This window comes from Trachurus japonicus, chromosome 16 (assembly GCF_045865225.1).
Source record: "Trachurus japonicus isolate A0001 chromosome 16, Traja_1.0".
In the NCBI taxonomy this organism is placed as follows: Eukaryota; Metazoa; Chordata; class Actinopteri; order Carangiformes; family Carangidae; genus Trachurus; species Trachurus japonicus.
This window is the reverse complement of record NC_140922.1, coordinates 20,182,916-20,200,231: the sequence shown is the minus strand read 5'-3', so window position 1 is coordinate 20,200,231 and position 17,316 is coordinate 20,182,916.

Here is a 17,316-nt window from a genome sequence, read left to right as displayed (position 1 = left end):
AGCAAGTACAACTGTTGTATGAGGAGGGACGTTCAGAATGTACAATGCACTTCACTAGTGAGTGTGAGCAGTTAATTTAAATATGTTCAAAGATGCTCCAAACGCTAGGTGTGAAAATTAATAATTGTGATAGGTTTAAGTAGGCCTATAGATTATGTAATATTAATTGATGCTGTGTGATCATCTGAGAATCCTTCATGCTTCATATACTGTAATATTGCAACACTTTAGCTATACGATGTTTACGATTTAAATAAAACATTTATTTTATGCCAATATTTTTGCTTTTACTACTTGACTTTGATATTTAGATTACCTATCTTCTCATTTTGAGAATTATAGCCTACTGCTTTCTTTTAATGTTAATGCTTTATCAGAAGCATAAAACAATTTCAAGTAATTAAAAAAGAGAAAACACATTTTAAAATTAATTTTAACATCCATACATTTTAGCGTTTAGGTTTAAAAAACTTTGCAAACTTGAGTGTTGACTCCACCTGGGTAATGACTTGAAAAGAAAATCAAATAATCTAGCTAGATACTTCCATTTCCTCACCGTCATGCACCTACAGGTTGCTACTGTTTATGGTGGTTTCGGGTCAGCTGCTTGTCTGTCACATGATCAGGAAGGAAGAAAAACATTAACATTGAACATGGGCTGGAGCAGATGAAAGCTCTTGGCCTGACTGTCAGTGCTCTGAGGTGATGAGAGATGTCATTACTTATTCATGAGTCCTAAATGCAGAGCAGAGGAGATGGGCATGGCTGACCCTGAATCATAGGGGGTGGGTTATGGGTGTGTGTGCGTGTGTGGTGGGGGATATTAGATGAAAGCTGCGTGATTGAATCAAACTCAGTGCACCAGCTGGGATGTTGACTTTATCTACAGGGCCATCTAAGATAAACAAAGAGCATATGCAATCTTTATTTATAAAACATGTTCGTTCGTCGCGCCCAAGCACTCCAAGTTTTTGACAGAGAGGGTATGCGAGTAGTCAAGGGGAGTGTTGTGTCTGGGATCCTTTAAGGATACAGTCAGTACTCTTGATACACTACTAACATGTCTTTATTTAAATTAACTGCTAAATTAACCTGATTGGTTTTGCATGTTTTAGCCAATTAGTAACAAATTACATATTTTACACTACTGCTAACAATTCTTTAAAAGGCTTTTAAACACCTCGATTTTTTTGCACAAGCCTGAAAATAAAAAAGAAAGATTTTTGGACTTCTTCTCCATGACAACAGGTTAACGGTACGAAAGCCGGTGTGAAACATTAATGGCGTAAAACAAGTGGTTTTACCATGGAGACGCGATTTTCACACAAACAACCAGAAATGTGAAGAGCGACTTTTTGGTGTGTGCTTACCTGTTACCCAGCAGATGCAGTGATATGAGGTATCTGGAAATGCATTGCACTGATAGATTCAGGAGACTTAGAGCTTTCCAACAATGTGTAATTCATGGAGGTTACGTGAGGACAGGGCTTAGGACAGACCAAAACAAACCTGAAGTAGTGTTGCCAAGGCTGAAGTGTCCCAAGGCGAAATATGTATTTTATAACATTTATGCAATTCTGTATCTTTTTTTTTTCTTTTTTAATAAATAAAGCTCATATTTAACCAGCTCTTTCAATTTTCTTTTCTGCACACAGTGGTTAGATTTAAGGAAAAATGGGATGTACTCAAAAAAAAACAACAACTTTAAAGACATTTCTTAGCACATACAGCTAACAGAGGAGAAAACTTCTTGTATACTTCCTTGTATCCTACAACCTTTATCCAATGAGGAGAGAGAACGGCATGAAGGGCTGTGTGTGCAGCCAAGGGATGCACGTGAATGTGGTGACGTAAGGACGAGGGCGGGGACTGCTAACTCCATCGGCTGACAAGAAGTTAGCCAAAACGACCGGATCGCTTACTTCTGCTTTAAGCAAATGTGGAGAATTATGAACAGAACCTATTTTGTTGTTACAAAGGACCACTTTGCTGCTCATAAATAAACTGGAAAAACTGTGCAATGACTTGAAATAGACTGAATATAGTTTCCCATTCTCTTTGACCAGTGAACATGAGGAGACACCTGTTCATGTTCTCTCCAGACACTTTGTTTGAACTTGACACTCCTCCGCCCTCCTCCGTTGAGTTAAGTTTCCCTGGAATGCTTTGGATGGGATATTCTGAGTGAACAGCATCTTTTATAGTCCATATCCAGTTATCCAGTGGCTCAGTTTCCCACTGAATACAGCTCTTGTGTGATCAGAGACCTGTACACAGCTGAGGGTGCTACTGTTTCAAAGCAGCTGGAAATGGTCTGTCATCAGTGGGGGGAGAGAAGAAAATGGATGGGTATTATGGGTTGTATCTGAAAGCTTAGGAACATCATACACCATTGACACATGCATGCACACATGTTATGTGTTTCAAGTGTAATACCTGAGTAACAACAGGGTTTGGGAGCTAAACCCAGACAGCTGAACTGGTACAATTCATACTTTGTTAGCAGAAACTAGAAGACAAATTGCCAATTTGACCATAGCATAATATCCAGGAATTATCACTCACACTGTTACTACTGTGGTCGGAGTCTGATTTTGCTACAGCTGGCTGTGGATTAAATGACGAACGAAAGCCGGTAAAAAAAGAAAAAAAGAAAAAGTGTTGGCCCATGTTCCATACCTGATTTACAGACTCTGTACTCTGTTTTCTATCTACCAGACTCCCAGGCAAGGAGGCCAGAGAGGTTACACTACAGGAAATGAACTCAATATCACATAACTGTTTCTTTTTGATAGAGGTAGGTGTAAAATATGCAAGGCTGGACTTCGTGGGACAACCTATTATTGACTATTCATTTTCCCTGCTTGTCATTGATGTATGTGGGCAAAGTAATGCATATGTAACCTATAGCATATACTGTATACTTCTTTTTAAATATACATTGGCCAAGAAGTATAAAGCTGCACCAGTGATTTTTCCACAGCCCTTATCTGCATTTGCAGGTTGCCCATATCCATCAATGTTTATGAAGCCAAGGCCAGTGTAATTCTAGAACATTTATCCGGTTGGAACACACACATGTGTGTAGACATGCACATGGAAACATACAGACACAGGCTCACACACTTAGCTGGATTTTTCCATTATGCCATGAATATCTCTGGCATGGCCAGTATGCCCCCCTCCTTTTTCTTAATATCTAACCCAGACAAAAATCTTGAATTATTTTCTGAGAAAAAATTCCCAAATATTTTATGGTAGATAAGGTGAAGATATGGCTGAGGGAGGCTCCTGGCTGGGCGTCACTGGAAGATAACTAGGTTTTATTAATGACCTGACAGTGGAACAGGCTAAAGTAATTAGGCTCTTCCCTCTCTCCTTCTCTCCTGCCCTCCTTCCCTCTTTCCGCCTCGATAGATGGGTGAGCAAATTTTGGCGATAGTTTGATAACCAAGGGGACACCAGCGTGCTGGGGACACCGCATTAAAAAAGAAGGAGCAGAATGAATGAGTGCAGGAAAAAAGAGGGATGCTATTGATGTTATCGAAGTTCATTTGATTTGCCACAGAGAAGGCAAAGCGCCTATCGGTTACATTCACCTGTGAATGGTTAATTGTCCAGCACATGCATATGGGCGAGTCATTAATAACATTTGACTAATGGTTTAATTTGTTCTCTTTTTCTCTCTTGGCGGCTTTCTCTCTAACACCTTTTTCTCATTTCTATACTTGAAAATAGATAGAACAACATTACTAATGTTTTCATACTGCACATCAACAGCCAGTGAGGCAGACACATGCTGCAAACAGCTCAGTTATCAGATCAGTTGTGTTTTATAAAGTGTCTTCTTCTGGCATGTGTATTTGTACAAAGAATAAAAACAGAATCTGACAGTTCATCACACAAAACACAAGTCAAACCATGATGCAAGTTCATCTAAGTTTGTCTGAGTCTGATAGACACCACTGCAGTGAGTTAACGTGAAGGAAAAGTTCAACATTTATGGAATTGATTCGTAGACAATCTGGTTGCCCTTGTTTCCAGTCACAACAATGAAGGAAATAGGATTACTGTATTTATGATATTTTGGGGGGCTCATTTACTGGTACATTTCAAATGAATTAAATGAAATGCAAGGCGTCAAGTTTTGCAGAGGCAGTGAAAAGGGAAGTAAAAAAAGCCTATAATTCTACATAATATCATTATTCATGAATAAGTGTTTTTGTGTGAGAGCTGTGACAATACAGGCGCCAGGGATTTACAACCATTTTCTGCTTAATTTTCTACAGTGACACAAAAATTTGAACCAAAACCAAGGAGGGACCTTCATGTTTTAGACAGAATGCATTCAAGTCAGCACGTTCACCAGTGCATAACACTAGCAAGATATAATAAACATGCACATGTAACAATGTAAAACTGATGTCATCTATCTTGGATGTTTATAATGACAGCCACCTATGACAAAATCATTGGCCACAGAGAATGTAATAAAACATGTAGCATACGATGTGATACATTGCACTGCTGCAGTTGCAGAATACATTTTCACCTGAGCTAATAAAAATGGCAAATGATAAAATCAGCAGACAAAGAATATGTCATATAATTATCTCCTCAGGACACACCACTCCTGTGGGGCGGCTGTCCCTTTTAAAGCCCCATTTGTCTTTTGATCCATTAGCAGAAACATCTGCAGTATCTGTCTATCGCTCACAGCAGCTGTAGGATGGAGAGGAAGAGTCTGAGATACATTAAGACAGCCAGTTGGCCTGTTAAGTGTTTAAATGTGATGCTATCCATCCCTTGGGTGTTCTGTCAGACCCTCAGATGGTATATGTGTGTGTCTGTGTGTGTGCGCGTGTGAGTCTCAGAGAGAAAGAATGTTCATCTGCGCTGAAAACCAATTGTGTGTCTGCGTCTGAGAGCTGATAAAAGTCCTAACAATGTTTCTGAATTTGCATTTGTCTCTGTTTAACTGCAGTATGGTCAGACAGCATGTGCATGAGTGCAGAGATGTGTGTCGATGTGTGCCAGACTAAAGCAATCAGGCTGACAGGCAGAGAGCAGCAGTGAGTCACTCCAGATATATCCAATGTCCACTTATCACAATGGAGACGATAAGGAGATTATCTCTAAATCAAAGGCTGCCAGTGCTATCGGAACAGGTACTTCCCTGAGCTGGATGGACAGGCTCTGTCTCTGCCTTTCCCTCTGTTTTTGTCTCTGCCACTTCTCCTCCACTCTCTCTGAACTCACTGGAAATCAATAACGGAATGAAGTGATCACAGATCGTAGTGGAACTTCAGCTCCGCGAAACAAGGCATGCTGAGCAAACCGCTGCTAACTGTGAATTTGCGCCTGTACAACAGGAACAATTGTGACGAGTTAATGCTAACACCGAGATATGCAACTAAGAGAGCAGAAAACATTGATGCTGAAGACAAAGGTTTGTGTCCCATCTAAAATGAACAATCTCTTATCCACCCATGGCAACACATTTAACTGACATTGAACAGAATTAAATAAAATTAAAAGTGTTTAAAGTCACAAGACCTGGAAACATAGTAGTAAAAGATATATTATAACAACCCCATTTGTCGAAAACACCAGAGTGCTTCTCAATTATCAGTTATGTGTGCAGGCAGGAGGTCTTTATGTATTGGAGTGTGTTTGAGGACCAAGTGAGGCACACTGGTCAGTCTGTGAAGTGTGCTTTATAGACACATGTATTTATTAACAATCTTACAATGAAGTCATTGTGTAATGATATGCACATCAATATAATCAAGCAAAAGTGAAAAAGCCGTGCGTCTGGTGCATGTGTTAAATCCACAAGGCCATAATTGCCTCGGTTCGTAGTCTTAAGTCTGTAACAAGACAGACTAGATGTTCTTCACCCTTTTCAATGATGGATCTGTGATTTAAGATGTAGTACAGCAGTTTAGCTCCAGTGTGTGTATGTGTGTTAGACAGACAAGATGTTTTACAGCCTGTACAATGACAGATCTGTGGTTGGAGATGCACAACTAGAGTGTGTGGTGTTGCTGAGTGTGATGGATCAGCCCTGGGTTGACATGATGTCCAACAGGAGTGTAGTACAAGCTTCAGGAAACCATGTTGCTTCTGGTCTACATGCTCTGTGCATTTGCTCTGCTAACTAGGTTTCCTCTTGTGGTAAGCACTTTCCACCTCTGGGCAGCTTTCCTCCCCCTCTGGCGCCCCTCCTCCCTCAAGTCTTTTATTTGACCCTTTTTGTTTAAGTTTTTTTTTAAACTTTCATTTTAATATTCAGCTTTTTGTCTTCCTTTCTGACTATGTAGTTTTAAAAGTCATGTATAAATCAGCATACGGCATGCATCACAGAGACATCTTACAGTGTTATGCAGTCAAGATGACAATTCTGAAGAACACTGTCTCAAAAACCTTGATGGATTTTGAAACAACAAAACTGAACACTGCTGCAATGCTATTATACTATTAAACTTCAAAATATGTCTGTTTAACATTTGCCAAAAATCTTGGGCTTCCTAATTATGACAGTAAAATTGCCATGTGTACTTGTGCACCTTTTGTGTTTTAATATTTTTATTGATATGCACAATAATCTCCCATATTTGAATGGTTTTGAAAGTGCTGGCGTGTGTAATTAGGGCAGAAATGTTGCTGGATGAAATGCATTTTCCCTGAGTTGACCTGCTGCAGCTGCCCTGCCATCTCAACTCAAATCCCCACAGAAAAGCCTGGTCTCTCTTCTTCCTCAATTTACTTTGTCTACAAGGGCTGCAGAGTCCCAGTAGAGTGTCACTACAATGCAACACACACACACACACACACACACACACACACACACACACACACACACACACACACACACACACACACACACACACACACACACACACACACACACACACACACACACACACCATTATAAAATGCCAATTTATATTTCATATGTTCCTGTTTGAATCAGTTTGGGCCACACTGTTACAAATGTAGACGACATGGTTAAAGTATTTATGCTATGCAACCCAACAGTCTATCTATTAGTAATATGGGAGAGTGAAGGGAAACATATTCTTTGTCTTATATCCCATTTGTTGTCAGGATGGATTCACTCATTCAGTGAGATGCCATACGGGGATAACAAGGGGGATCATGAGGGGCAGAGAGGAGATTGTGTGTCTGTGTGTGTGGGATTGTCAGTGTTCATAGAGAGAACTTTTCTTGTCTAAGTGGTCGGGTGGAGGCTGAGGCACGGCCGAGGGAAAATGCACCGTTATTGTATTGTTGTAAATTTCTAACCATATATTTCATCGTGCTTTGTGCTTTCTTTTTTTATGCTCATCTATCCAATATCCAGAGACAAAAAGTGCAGGTGACATGAGATAAACAGCATCATATACTATTTATTCATGTCTATATATGTTCATCATTATTTATAGATGGGTTGTTATTCAATGTCCCTGTACAAATATAGTTAATAAATAGATAAAATGTTTGTACTGTAGTTGAACTTCTGTCACTGACTGTTTAGATCATAGTATACAGGCAAAACCTAGGCTTTCCACCGATCTGATCAGCTACAGTATATCGGATTGGCCGATATTTCGCATTTTATGCAATTTGTGTGATCGGCCGTAATTAACCGATCTGATCAATGACGTCATAGGGCTGGGTGATAAAACGATAACGATATGAGACGTGGTTGATAGAAAGTCGATATTCATCCGTGTTTTGACATACAATACAAATAGCCTGAGAGTTGCTATGTGGCTGGAATAGAGCCGCTCTAGGTTAGGTTTACGCACACAGCACAAAAAGCCACAACAGCCATGCGAGTCAGCAGAGGGACACGGCCGGTAAAAAAGAGAGCGAGAGAGAGAGAGAGAATGAGACTTGCCTCGAAAGAAAATGATCTGATTGATGAAACTCTGATAGGCTAACGTTAAACTTTCACAATGGAGACACCAGGCAGTTGGAGCGGATTGAAGTCTGGCCGTGTTCACACAACAAACGGACCGGGGGTACGGTGCGGGCCCCTCCTCTTTTTTCTCCATAGATCATAACTGACTACAGTTGAGTCAAGCTACTAAATGTTGTCTTTGAAACCTGCTTGAATATAAACAATATATGTACAAATATATATATATTATAATGCCTGTTTTATTTATCTGAAAATGTTCTTCATTAGTTGATAAGACACTAGCCTAAATAAACAAGTTATTTAAATAGACATATTGCTCCGTCACATGATCGGATCGTGATCGGTTATCGGTTTATTTTAACTCACTAATCGGTGATCGGCCCCAAAAATCCTGACCGTGTAAAGCCTACAAAACACCTGGAACATGAAGAAGACAGTGCAAGAGCTTACATTATGGAGTAAAGCTGTGTGGATTGCACAAAGAACATGAAGTCCTTATGGATACATAAATTATATTATATATTGCAAATGCAAGTTCTGCTCAGGTCTAGTGTTATACCAATAAAAAGAATACAATGTCCACAGCTCAACCTTTGCTCATGCAGTCACTTCTACACAAGGTAATTAGAGACTTTGTTTTTCCTGTAAACACAGTGACTCACACTTGTGCTGTAGGTATTTCGGTAACATTGAATCTATTTGTTGAATCACTTTAGGAAACAGACAAACTAACGTAACCACAGTGGTAGTAGTCAGGCTAACATCATGTAAACAAGGAGAACTGGATGCCGCATTAGGCTAAATGACAGTTAAATCTAAGACATGCAGTGCTGGTAGCGATATGCCAAGTAGCAGACAGCAAAACAAAGGGAGCGATGTTTACAATAGTGTGACAATGAACTATGCCAGGGAGAAAGGTAAGAATTAATAGTTACAAAGTGAAATCTTGCTTGGGATGCATGTTTACCTCTGGTTAAATGCATATTAGATGACTGGGTGGAACTTCAAAATAAAAGCAAATAAAATTTCAAGGCTACACAGAGGTGCAGGGGAGCATATTGAAATTGCAACATGCTGGAACATAAGTTAAAGGTCTTTCAGAATTTATATAACATGGATGCAACATTATTTTGCATGTAAGTGAAGAAGCAAATTTGCATGAGATATGAATTAGTTATAAGGGCACAACACAAGTTTTGAGTACTGTGGGCACCAATCAAAATTAATTATTTCTATTGTTAATTTTTTATTGTCTCAACACATGACTGAGAAAATGCATTACTCACTTAGCATCCATTTAATTTTTCATGACAAGCTGCTTGGGAGAAAGAAATATAGTCACCAAAGAGAAAACAAGCAAGTGGAAGCACAGAAGATGCAACTATACAGTTGTGACACAGAGGGGGGACAAGAAACATATTGACAGTGAAGTGCAAACCCCCCGAGTTCAGTCTGAGCTTTGAACCCAGCTGAGTAAACCTGAAAGAAATAAACAGATAAATAAAAATAGAGTGCACATTAACCTCAAGGACACCAAGTTCAAGATTTAGCAGCTGAGGAAGAACAATCTTTCAGTTTAAGTCATATACTTACAGTATTGCCTATCAAACAAGCGATGCATTGTGGGGGACGTTACAGATAAGAGTGTAAGTCTATAAATGCATGTACCGAATAGTGTGTTTGCATTTTGCTTTAATTTCCCCCCAGTTCATCCATATAATATCGGTGGAATATAAGTCTTACAATACACACTATGGTTTATGGGCCTTTTGATTTTGCAAGACCTTTCTTTATCTTATCCACAACATTACCATGCTAACTGTGTGTGACATGCCCCATGCATATTAAAGACATTCGTTTTAGTGTCAAGCCATGACGATGATTTGTCTGAAAATATGCTCAATTAGCTATTAATCCTTTACCTCCGTGCAATTAGCATTCTTTATGGAGGGGGATGTGGGTGACTGGTTATAACAGTTTGGTTCCAGAGGTGGTGGAGGTTTTCAATCTGATCAATAATACAGGCCTTAATGAGGCGCAACCTGCCCCCAACTGGGAAGATTTCATCCAAAATTCATTAATTTCCTGTTTTATTAATCTGGAACCACAAGCTGAGATGTTCAAAGCTGCAGGAAGGACAGAACCTGTGGTGCAGGGAAAGAGGGCAGATAAGTGAGAGGGAAACAGACAGAGGAATTATGTATGCATGTTTGCCAACACTTCATCAGGAGCCCCTACCTAGCCCAGCTTCAAAGTTATCTGGAAAGTCACTAAACTCCAGGAACTGTAATCAACGCCACACAAAACTACTTTTTGTCTGTTTCCATTGCAATGTGCAGTTAAAATATTTTACAGTACGTATTACAAAAGTAGGATTGCCAGTTCTGGTTTATTCATATACACTCTTTCATTCATTTTTATCCTTATTTTGCATTTGCACATGTGGAAACCAACCCACCACACACACACATTTGGGGTTTTGATATATATTTCCATTCATTTGTTGGGCGTGGGAAGGTCACGGGGTGTCATGTTTTCAAACTGACAGGGGTTTTTAAGGTACTTGTCAGTCTGGGACGACTGAGCGGAAAAGCTGCTATCCTGCATCCACACTGTGGGGAGGATGAAAGGAGGGGGACGATGGGGGGAGGAAGAGGAGGGAGCTGAGGGCCGTAGAAAAGAAGAAGAGAAAATGGAGATGGAATAACGGTGAGAAAAGGGAACTGGGAGAAGGTGGTGGGCATGGATGGAGAGAAGGAGGTGAGGGGAGTGGTAAGGTAGTAGGAGAAAAGACAGAAGCAAGGGCTTGTAGAGATGATCTACAGATACAAATCTAGATCTAGATACAAAGGGAAGGCAAAGAAACTTTGAGGTATTATTGCCTGGATACACCAGAAAGTGATAGAACAAAATCCATCAGCTTGTCTTTGTGAAACAGGTGATGGTTATTTCCAAGTCAGATACAAATAAAAGCGCCTAAGAGACTGGTCCACTAAAACTTTTGATGTGTCATTTTGATAGTAGGTGCTTCCTGTTTATGCATACTATACTGAAAGGCAAGAAAGTCAGTGCAACACACTGCAGTGAAATCAAGGTTAACTGCCAAAAATCAGAACCATTAAGTCTTTAAAAATGTAACTATGCTATAAAGTTATCCAGGATTTTAACCCATTTGTTCCTATTAATTTGGGTTAGGCCTTGTGGGCTCTTCAGACAGATCTTTTTTATTGAATGTACACTCTTCTCTGTGCTCCTGGACCTCCCATGGCTGCCCTTGCCTCAATTTGCATTCATTTTCATGATTGCTCCCTGCCCGTCTCTCTCTCCCCACCTCGCCCTCCTATTACCTGCCTGTCCACTCGGCTTTGCGTCAGTCTACAGACAGAATTCACCATATTCGCCTCCTTTTCAAAACCACAGGCATGGTTGAAGGGAGCTGTAGTCGAAATCGTTCAAGTGTGCTCGTTCACTTTTTTTAGGGGCTTGTCATTTCACAATTCTACCTTTTCCAACGCTGCTGTCGGATAGAGGGGGATTAATAGGCATCACCTCACTGCTCTTTAGACCGGATTTTTTCTTTGCCTTTGAAAATATTAATATGAATTCATTTTTTTTCCTGCTGAATTTATGTATTTTAAAACATCTCTCCTGACTGAGAGCATATCAATGACATTTTACAATCAAGGCAATGAAAGGTATTTTCTAAGATCTACACAGGTGAGATTCACACAGATGTCTCTGCTTTTCAACTGCAGCAACTTCTGAAACCAAGTGACATTCAGTAGAGACGTGATTCTTCGGGTACAACTTTATTTTTTAGATTTATTCATTTTAATGATGTACCTACACCTTTTGCAGGCTCAGACATTAAACCCCCTTTAGACCCTGAATTGTGTTAAATGATACAAATGCATACAACACCCATACCAGAAATCAATAAAATGTTTTAAACCTCCTAGAATTCAGTTCTGTCACACTCATCAAACTGTATGAGAATGAAACAAGACTTAGCCTGGCAGTTTTGCTAGTGACTCTCTGATGTTTCACTTGTGTACAGCAGTGACTGAGCTGTATGCTAACATCAGCATGATAACATGGTTATAATAACAATGCTAACAATACTGATTAGCATATTGCTGATACATAAAGTAAAATATTATGTAAAAATCAATGTTAATCAAAGGTCCACTACAACTATCACTAACTACTGCCTGTATAGTCTGTTGTAAAGAATTTGCCATTTCATGGTGCTGTCCAAAAGTAAAGTGAGAGTATAATAAGTCTTTTTCAATATTTGTATTATTCTTAAAATCGTATGTCTAAGATATGTTGTTTATATTCATAAACTGACAGATTAATTGATTGAGTGATATGTTTTTGTGTATTGAGTGTTGTGGATCTTGAGTCTTACAATAAAAAATGGTGATGATGATGATGATGATGATGATGATGATGATGATGATGATGATGATGATGATGATGATAAAATATAGTGTACAATTCAATTAACTGTACCATGCTGTAACTGCATTGCTGCCAATGCAAGTCATCATTTCTCAAGAAAAAAATAGATCCTCACTGATCAAGACTGCTTTAAGTTGAGACATCTCATTTTGCACCCTGTTGGTTAAAAGTGACTCCTCCAACATAGACAGAGAGCCAGATTATTGACATGTCCATCTAAAACAGCTTTACTTTCTTATTTCTTCCTTTTGTTTTGAAACACAAGATTAACACTTGTTATCTACAAAAGTAAATGGCATGTAGGCTACAGTAGGCTACTTTTAAGTTCTCAATTATGACGGTTTTAATGCAAAACGAATGAATATTAACATATGAATAGAAGCAGAAATGAGTAAGCAGAGTTTGTCTCGACTGTGTTGTACACCAGGTTCTGGTACAACCCTAACCTAAACCTTAAAGGGACAGTATGTGACATTTACCCCCATCTAGCGGTGCGGTTGCATGTCGGCACGTATTCTTGCTGTTGCGTTTACGTAAACTCGGGCAGAAGTCAGAAAAACAACACACGCTGCATAGGATAAACAAGCCTCTATGTAAACAAACGGTCCGCCAGCACGAGGCAAAACAATACAGGCGTGACAATATGTTGTCATGGCGATGTCGTATTGTTTACCTGACCCACGTTTTACCGGCATTCTCTCGTCGAGTAAAATAACATCCAGTCGGTTTGCCGACGGCGTCACTAACGGTGTCATTCAGGTGTCTGACTGCACCTGAAGGCAACACCAGTGCCTCCGTCCTTCCTCACACTAGCTACACGGTGGTGACAGTTTTAACAGGCGCTGTCTGGAAAACTTTCTCCCCGAGCCGAGAAGCTCCGGCGGCCCGAGTTTGTGGTTACTGACGGCCACGGTGACACTGAACGTAAAACATGGCGATTCAACTTGGCAGAGAAGGTTCGGTGAACCCCCCCCTGTATGTTTGTAACGACTTGTAACATCTCATTCTAAGGTACGAGAAAGCGCTCGTTTGTATGCGGGCGCGATTCCACTTCAGTGAAATACGTATTTATGAAAGCGATATTTGATTTTTGTCAATAAAAAGCCAATAAAGTCCCATACTGTCCCTTTAATGTGATCTGAACATTAAAACAGGGCCAACTGGCTACAGTGCCCTCACTTTCAAATACAGAGATCCGTTAAAGCTTGGTATACTTTTTAGACAGTACATTTGGGATGCAGTATCATGCCACTCTCGTGTCAGCAAAATGATCAAGGTCTGGATATATTGTGAAGTACCTATAGTATTGAAAAACATAAATTTAACCACTTTCATTATAATATTCATAAGCTTTCACTTGCCTTCCCTCCCCCTTTATCTTTTCTCCCCTCATTGCCTTCCTCTTTAACTCTCCATCTCTTCTCTCCTGAATGCCAGAGGTGACAGACAGAGACTTTTCTGTCTCTTTTTAAACAGCTCTTAAATACAGAAAAGGTTAATTCCTTCAGTGTGTACAGACCTCATTTCAACCGCCAGGGTTATATCCTTGCCCCCATCTCTTAAAGACAGTGTTTAAAATTTAAAAAGCTGCATGTCCTAACCAATTTAACTCCAGCTGATCATTCTACAAAAGCACATGGCACAATGAAAAATGCATCCAAACCAATCTCGGAGTAGTTTTTAATGGTTGGGATGGAGACAGAGAAAAAAAAGAACTGCGACTCATTTTCATCGAGTAATGAGAATTACTTACAATCTTGGGGTTTACCAAGATTAATCCAAGTAACGCGTCTGAGCTGCCTTCGTGAACTGATGGGGCTAACATGTAATTCATTCAAACTGATTCAAATGCAAACATAGGTCGGATATGTCAAAACATACCATTCAAACGTAAAAAAGTTGCTTGGTAAATTACATTCTTGCTATATTTTTCAATTTGTGTAGACTGATGCTGCCATTAGCCTACTAACCTTACTTCCTCATGTAGTTTCTGTGGCTAACTGCGAATGGTTCAACTGCTTCAAATCTTTTTTAAAAATTTTTTATTGTGGTAGGCCTAGTCATGCAGAGTTGGTAGCCTATACCAGGGGTTCCAATGGACGCGATGGATGCTTCATCGCGTCGCGCTTATCGCCCAAAGCGTCATCGCGTCATTTACATTGATTTTGAATGTAAGCTTGGAACGCACGGTAATAGAGTAAAATCACACATCACCGGGAAAGACTCAATAATGAGACGACAGAAAACCCGACCACTGCCAACAAAGCTGCACTTAAAAGAAAAAACAAGAGTCAAAGAGTTAAATTACGGGCTCATTGCAAGGGGTGATTCACATGCTCCAAGCTCCACTGTGTGTAATAAATGTGGCGACCAGCTCTCCACCACTTAATCGCTTCACAAACATCAACAAACTTCAAATCTCAGAGCATTCTTGATCAAAGCTGAGGGTCCTGAGATCACCACAAAAGCACTGAAAACCTGCTTCCATTACAAACATAATATCTTTGTGAAGCGTAGTTTTCTGCAGTGACAGCAGCAAAAGAGACCCGGAAAGGAACAATGTGGAAGCCGGTTCGGTGACGTTACTTTGCGACCACATAACAACTTTAAAATTATTCCGGAGCCCATTAATGAACATTGAAAAAACGTTAGATTCATCCATCGCTGCCCTGACGATGCGGGGACAGACACAACTACACAAACAGGAGCAATTAAACTGAAAATCTTCAGATTCCTTCTTTTAGACTGAAAATGTTAGGAAAATACAGCCCGAGTTGAATTTGCCCGGAATTGTCCTTTAAGGTCACTTTTTAGACAACTGTGGTGATAGCCAGGGAAATAATAGATAAAAACAGCCAGGTTTTTCTTACTCTTATAAAGTCCCTTCCGCCATTAATTCACGCCCCCAGTCACACCTGTAGCACCAGCCAATGGCGCCCCCTCAACAATACACACCTGTTTTTCAAAATGGTGCCATCAGAAGCAAGATGGCGACTCACCATACCGGAGGGATGCCAACCGCCGAAAAACAAGAAGAAGAAGAAGACCATACCGGTGTAGTAGCAGCAGTGTCCGAGTAGCTGTAGGGACATCTCAGCACCATGTCTATCCCTGGTCTCTCCCTGGCCTTTGCAGTAGCTAGTCCGCGGTCGTTTCAGATCGATCATGACGTCCTGCTCCTGTGGATTAGAAGGCCTGGACCTACACAAACATTGGAGCTACGCTGCGGTCAGGAATCACCCGAGCAAGCATCCCAGCCACCTGGCATTAAGGTAAGTCTGACAACTGTCTTAAGCGCAAGGCCGCAGCCTACTTGCTACGAAGACTTTCTTTGATGGAAGATCCTTTATTGTTTTTTCGTGTGAAGAGTTATGGGGGGAGAGAAACTGACCCGAAGATGTTTTGTTGAGAAGGAGGGGTCACTTTGAGAGATTTTATGGGACTGAGATAAACTTAACTTTCTGCTGGTTGAACTGAACTGTTTTGTGTTGTTTATTGTTGGTAGGTGGCATTTTAGACAATTTGTTTTTATGGTTATGTCTGAAAAAGATTTTTCTTTTCTTTCACTTGCACTGGCAATTCTCTTTTTTGCTATGTGTCTTTTATGCCTTGTGTTGAACGAAGTGAGGGTATAGGGTCTATAGGGTATAGGGTTAAACCTACTATGTTACTGAGTTGTGTCTCCTTGTGTGGGATTAACCTGTCTAATAACTCGATTTCAAACTGTGGAGGGAGCTGCTACAGGTGGCTGTGGTGTAATACAGTAACCTCTGTGGTGTGCTTGAGCACAAGAATATGGTAGTGCTGTTTTACTGGAAGATAAACGTATAAAAATGTTCTAGCCTATCTGAAGTGCATATTTGCATTGCCATTTTCTGACGTTGAACATGATGCACCAAAACCAACTTGGTTAAGGTTTGGGAAAGATCATGGTTTTGGTCGTGAGAGAACCTTTGTCATTGTGCTTAGTGCTTGGTTACATTGACATAGGAGCCAAGGTTGACTGTGTGTTGGGAATGGGAAACAAATGGCTGTCTGAGCAAAGCATTCAACAGAGTAGTGCTGGAAACATTGAGTGTGAGTGTAGCTACGTGTGTTCAAAATAGAGAAAAAGATGATTACATCAACAAATTTCATCCCAACAGACTTATTGCTGCTATTTTTCATCACACATGCTTTTTGGTCTTCAACACATCTCATATGAAGAACAAATAAACTTATCATATCGTTAGTTGCAGAGATATAGCCTCATTCTGCAACATCCACTTGGCCAGTAATTCCATAATCATGTCAGAGTGAGGCCTTGTTGCATATGACATTATTGTTCTTGTTGTTAATCAAGGTAACTCTAGTCTACCCCAAATACAAAAGACTGTCCACGATCTTTTTAGATACTGTATAACAGCCGTCTTATCCAACATGTAAACACTGCACTGTACACTGTGCACAATGGGAGTGAATGATCTCTCACTCACATTTCCTGCTTTTCATACTCAGCGTCTCTCTATCACACACTCATGCACGCACAACGGACCTATCTCTGTCCCTTTCGCTCACTCTGTTTCTCCTTATCTCCCGCTTTCTAACAAATAAGGTGACAACAAGCGGGAAAGTCGACTGAACACACACACACACACACACAATCACGCACACGTGGCACGCCTGCACCCAGCCGCCCCTGCTGCAGCATCTCTGCACCGCAAACAAGCGTCCGGTTGTTATCGCTCTTTGCCATGCTCGCTGAGCAAAGTTTAAGCTGATTCGGTGACAACCCAAACTGAGCCACCCCGGCATTTCCTTACAGCGAGGCCCCTAATCTGCCAGACTGGGGGAGAGACAGAGAGTGGTCTGCTCTCTAATTCGACAGAGAAGCGAGGCTTGAAACAGCACAATTAAAAAGATACTGTTGTGTTTACACTCGC